Source organism: Squalius cephalus (assembly GCF_949319135.1).
Source record: "Squalius cephalus genome assembly, chromosome: 16".
NCBI classification, from domain to species: Eukaryota; Metazoa; Chordata; class Actinopteri; order Cypriniformes; family Leuciscidae; genus Squalius; species Squalius cephalus.
The window spans coordinates 1,961,316-1,967,663 of NC_137137.1; the positions used below are offsets into that span (position 1 = coordinate 1,961,316).

General features: G+C 38.2%; 1 long non-coding RNA gene across 1 annotated transcript; it reads left to right on the plus strand.

Moving 5' to 3' along the window:
• The first annotated feature begins 2,769 nt into the window (after positions 1-2,769).
• LOC307174006 lies at positions 2,770-3,406 on the plus strand. Its single transcript, XR_013823930.1, has 3 exons — positions 2,770-2,831; positions 2,896-3,048; positions 3,386-3,406. It is a non-coding gene; the product is annotated as an uncharacterized lncRNA (long non-coding RNA).
• Positions 3,407-6,348: the final 2,942 nt, after the last annotated feature.

Here is a 6,348-nt window from a genome sequence, read left to right on the forward strand (position 1 = left end):
AATTAGAGAAAGCAGACAAGTCACTTTAATATATAAGGTCAAAACGTCATCAGATTCTGATTGGCCAGAAGGGGAAAAAATGCATCCAATGAAAAGACAATGAGCTCAGGTGATTTGACATCAGAAAATGGAAAAATTCCAGTAGGGGAACTCCAGACCAACAATGAAATTAAAATTTTCATTGAAGAGAGAACATTTACAGGAAACATTTTTCAGTCTATTCTTTGTTCTTTTTATCAGATGCAGAATATGTTTTTCCTTCACTGAAACATCAAATGTTGTTTTTGGAAACAATAAGCTTGTACTATATATTCCATTAAACAGAGATTAACATAGAAAACATTTAGGACTCGTCACTTCCTGAAGTCAAACATTATTCCTATTAAAGGAGAACTCCGGTCATTTTTTTGTAAATTTGGAGTGCTGTCAGTACAGAGAACAACGACAAAAATCGGTGTTGCCTACACCGTGTTATCCTCTTTTTAAAATTTGCACCCTGTTGACTTCAATGGGGCAAGTTTTAAACCTGCTTTTAGCCTCTTAACATCCTTGATGTGTCATTACAAGTGCACAGGTCATGTGAGTGATTCCTTCTGAGTGAACACGGTGAATCTGACTGCAGTAGATGTGAAAGATATGTATAAAAATGATGTTATTTAAGCCAGCGCACATACCTGTATTTACATCCTGTTTTCGGTCAAAGTCCATAGTAATCGATTGTCGAGTTCACGCGCGTGATCATAGGTACTAAACCAATGAGCGTGAACTCGACAATCGATTACTATGGACTTTGACCGAAAACAGGAAGTAAATACAGGTATGTGCGCTGGCTGAAATAACATCACTTTTATTCATATCTTTCACATCTACTGCAGTCAGACTCACCCGTGTTCACGCTGAAGGAATCACTCACATGACCTGTGCACTTGTAATGACACATCAAGGATGTTAAGAGGCTAAAAGCAGGTTTAAAACTTGCCCAATTGAAGTCAACAGGGTGCAAATTTTAAAAAGAGGATAACACGGTGTAGGCAACACCGATTTTTGTGGTTGTTCTCTGTATTGACAGCACTCCAAATTTACAAAAAAATGAGCTCAATGTTAAAATTGACCGGAGTTCTCCTTTAAGCTATAAATACAGTAACTAAAAAAAAAGACTTGTGCTTCCAAAACTAATAAAAAGTAAATGCTTCCAGTTGGTTACACTGCCTTCTATTCGTTATTCATTTGAACCTTTTAACTAAAAACAAAAAACAACACTAAAGTTTAAAACAAAAAGGTTAAAGTTAACAAAATGCAAAAGCAAACAAAACAAAAAAAACCAAGACAAGCATTATTTTCTGCATGTGTATCCTTAAACAGGGATTATTAACTGTTGAGTTTAACTGGAAAAGCCAGTGTGCAGTCTATGTTGATCTCATGACATGCTCTCTCTTATAAATTTAGATTGTAAAAATATATATTTTGTTAATCAATTAAATGATATTAACAGAAACTTTTTTTATTTGAATGTATCAGTAAATGTTGAAATTAACTAAGATTAATAAATGTCTTAGAAGTATTTGTCATTGTTAGTTCATGTTAACTAATGTTGTAAACTAAGCCAATCTTTTTAAGCCAAAAACATTTAATCTTTTCCTGAGGAAATACATGATGTTGCCCATTTGTCTTTGTTATCGACCTACTGACTATTCTTAAATTATATAAATGAGGTTTAATAAAACAACAGGGAATGTAAAATACAGAGCGTTAGCACAGTTCCTGTCTATTTAAAACATATTCAAAACATATTCAAAACATGAAAACATGCATCTGGTTCATGACTCATTGCAGTATTTTTCCATAACGCAAGACAACTTAATTCATCTGTAATGTTCTGCTTATTATCTCTCCATTTCTAATATATATATGTTTTGCTAACAAAACGTACGAGTATGATATTCCATCTTATTTTTCACCTATGTGAATCATAATACCAAACGTGGCATATTGAACATGAAAGTTGTGAATTGAGAATTCAGATTAAGTGCTTTGAGCAACAGCTGAAAATATAATGAACATCTGTATAATTGTACAAAAATAAATAAATAAAAATCAGCAATTTTCAAAGTCCATTCACAAAGTTCTCGAAGTTCTTTCACAAAGAAAGCTATTAAAGGCCCATATAAGGGGATTAAACAAAAGATAAAACAATAATAAAATAAAGTTCTGATTAGAGTTCTGAAGTAGAGTTCTGATTATGTTGAACTGGGGCCTGTACCATGAAGGTAGCTGAACAAACTCGGGGTTACAGGATTAGTTTTGAGTTGACAAAACCAAACCGATGCAATCAGGCTTTATTGGTACCATGATGCAGCTCATCGACTTTCGCTGTCAACTCAGGCTTTGATCCTCAAGCTATGATTACTCCACGCGCGCGTGCACATAAAAGAGTGACGTCGACACTGAACAACCAACCGCGGGTAGAGAGCGATGTATTTTTCTGCGGAGGAGCAAGAGATAATCATTCAGAATTACGATGAATTTAAATATGTATTTCAAGCTCGAAACAATACGGTCTCTGCTGCCAAAGCAAGAGAAGACTGTTGGAGAAAGATTGCTGATTGTTAATGTGTAAGTTAAACAAATACGTTCTATATTTATGTAAAATTATGTATGTGTATGTGTAGCCTATATGTGTAATATAGTCTATAGCCTATTTTTATAATATATAAAAAATGTGCATGTATGTACTAAGAAAGATTAATATTCATTGATTTTTAGATGCAACCCCAACTCCAAATGTTCTTGGCAGCAGATAAAGACAAAATATAAAAATATAATTCAAAGTGGTGAGTATTTACCACAACCTTTTATTACTTTTGTGAACATTTTATCAGAAACACTTGTTTGCAGCAAACAGAAATAAAGAGTTAAATTCAGAAAACCAGAATACACTGGCGGAGGAGTTGGCTCTGAGTAGCAATAAGGGACGGCCGATTATGGATGGGATTACAGGTGCTGTACAATCTGACCCTGGTGCTGGCTCCTCTAAGCAAGTAACACTGGGTACGTGTGCAATACATTAATACTTTAAGTTTTAAATATGGCTGACTGTATGTTCTGCAGAGGGAAATACAGTGTCCCTGTTGAAGCCAGCACACATGCACACAGTCTCCCACACAGAGGTCATGTAGCAGACAGAACACCAAACATAACCTGCTTTACAACAGTTATGCTTTACATTGGCCTATTTTTATTTATTAGGGTGGAGGAAATGAAGACACTCTGTCTGTGTGTTCTCAGACAGTTGCTGATGTGAATGCACTGGGCTTTTTATTATGGCAAACATTTGAATGTGTGGCATAAAAAAGGGACTGGCCCTTACACACCTCTTTTATTGTAGGATTTTTCACAACCTGCCCCAGAAACTGACCTACCTCAATGGGCTTCAGAAGAAATGTGAAAGGATTTAAAACCCTTGACATAAATTACAGTCAGTCCTGTGTTTGTAGGAAGTCAAGGAACTTTTTGTGATTTGATGAGCCTTCAGAAAACTTGTAATGATCATGTTTGTGGTGGAATTATGTTTCAGGAGGAAACTCAGTCAGGGCCCTGTACAAAAGGAGCCTCGAACTAGACTGCACACTAAAGGAGTCTTGAACTAGACTGCACACTAAAGGAGCCTTGAACTAGACTGCACACTAAAGGAGTCTTGAACTAGACTGCACACTAAAGGAGTCTTGAACTAGACTGCACACTAAAGGAGTTTTGAACTAGACTGCTCACTAAAGGAGTCTTGAACTAGACTGCACACTAAAGGAGTCTTGAACTAGACTGCACACTAAAGGAGTCTTGAACTAGACTGTTCACTAAAGGAGACTTGAACTAGACTGCTCACTAAAGGAGTCTTGAACTAGACTGCACACTAAAGGAGTCTTGAACTAGACTGCACACTAAAGGAGTCTTGAACTAGACTGTTCACTAAAGGAGACTCGAACTAGACTGCACACTAAAGGAGACTTGAACTAGACTGCACACTAAAGGAGTCTTGAACTAGACTGCACACTAAAGGAGTCTTGAACTAGACTGCTCACTAAAGGAGACTCGAACTAGACTGCACACTAAAGGAGACTTGAACTAGACTGCTCACTAAAGGAGTCTTGAACTAGACTGCACACTAAAGGAGACTTGAACTAGACTGCTCACTAAAGGAGACTTGAACTAGACTGCTCACTAAAGGAGTCTTGAACTAGACTGCACACTAAAGGAGTCTTGAACTAGACTGTTCACTAAAGGAGACTCAAACTAGACTGCACACTAAAGGAGACTTGAACTAGACTGCACACTAAAGGAGTCTTGAACTAGACTGTTCACTAAAGGAGACTCGAACTAGACTGCTCACTAAAGGAGTCTTGAACTAGACTGCACACTAAAGGAGTCTTGAACTAGACTGTTCACTAAAGGAGACTTGAACTAGACTGCACACTAAAGGAGTCTTGAACTAGACTGCTCACTAAAGGAGTCTCAAACTAGACTGTTCACTAAAGGAGTCTCGAACTAGACTGTTCACTAAAGGAGACTTGAACTAGACTGCTCACTAAAGGAGTCTTGAACTAGACTGCACACTAAAGGAGTCTTGAACTAGACTGCTCACTAAAGGAGACTCGAACTAGACTGCACACTAAAGGAGTCTTGAACTAGACTGCACACTAAAGGAGTCTTGAACTAGACTGCACACTAAAGGAGTCTTGAACTAGACTGCACACTAAAGGAGTCTTGAACTAGACTGTTCACTAAAGGAGTCTTGAACTAGACTGTTCACTAAAGGAGTCTTGAACTAGACTGTTCACTAAAGGAGACTTGAACTAGACTGTTCACTAAAGGAGACTTGAACTAGACTGTTCACTAAAGGAGTCTTGAACTAGACTGTTCACTAAAGGAGTCTTGAACTAGACTGTTCACTAAAGGAGACTTGAACTAGACTGTTCACTAAAGGAGTCTTGAACTAGACTGCACACTAAAGGAGTCTTGAACTAGACTGCACACTAAAGGAGACTTGAACTAGACTGCACACTAAAGGAGTCTTGAACTAGACTGCACACTAAAGGAGTCTTGAACTAGACTGCACACTAAAGGAGTCTCGAACTAGACTGCACACTAAAGGAGACTTGAACTAGACTGCTCACTAAAGGAGACTTGAACTAGACTGCACACTAAAGGAGTCTTGAACTAGACTGCACACTAAAGGAGTCTTGAACTAGACTGCACACTAAAGGAGTCTCGAACTAGACTGCACACTAAAGGAGACTTGAACTAGACTGTTCACTAAATGAGTCTTGAACTAGACTGCACACTAAAGGAGTCTTGAACTAGACTGCACACTAAAGGAGTCTTGAACTAGACTGCACACTAAAGGAGTCTTGAACTAGACTGCACACTAAAGGAGTCTTGAACTAGACTGCACACTAAAGGAGTCTTGAACTAGACTGCACACTAAAGGAGTCTCGAACTAGACTGCACACTAAAGGAGACTCGAACTAGACTGCTCACTAAAGGAGACTCGAACTAGACTGTTCACTAAAGGAGTCTTGAACTAGACTGTTCACTAAAGGAGACTTGAACTAGACTGTTCACTAAAGGAGACTTGAACTAGACTGCACACTAAAGGAGTCTTGAACTAGACTGCTCACTAAAGGAGTCTTGAACTAGACTGCTCACTAAAGGAGTCTTGAACAAGACTGCACACTAAAGGAGTCTTGAACTAGACTGTTAACTAAAGGAGTCTTGAACTAGACTGCTCACTAAAGGAGTCTTGAACTAGACTGCACACTAAAGGAGTCTTGAACTAGACTGCTCACTAAAGGAGACTTGAACTAGACTGTTCACTAAAGGAGACTCGAACTAGACTGCACACTAAAGGAGTCTTGAACTAGACTGTTCACTAAAGGAGTCTTGAACTAGACTGTTCACTAAAGGAGACTTGAACTAAACTGTTCACTAAAGGAGTCTTGAACTAGACTGCACACTAAAGGAGTCTTGAACTAGACTGTTCACTAATGGAGACTTGAACTAAACTGCACACTAAAGGAGACTTGAACTAGACTGCACACTAAAGGAGACTTGAACTAGACTGCACACTAAAGGAGTCTTGAACTAGACTGTTCACTAAAGGAGTCTTGAACTAGACTGCACACTAAAGGAGTCTTGAACTAGACTGTTCACTAAAGGAGTCTTGAACTAGACTGTTCACTAAAGGAGTCTTGAACTAGACTGCACACTAAAGGAGTCTTGAACTAGACTGCACACTAAAGGAGACTTGAACTAGACTGTTCACTAAAGGAGTCTTGAACTAGACTGCACACTAAA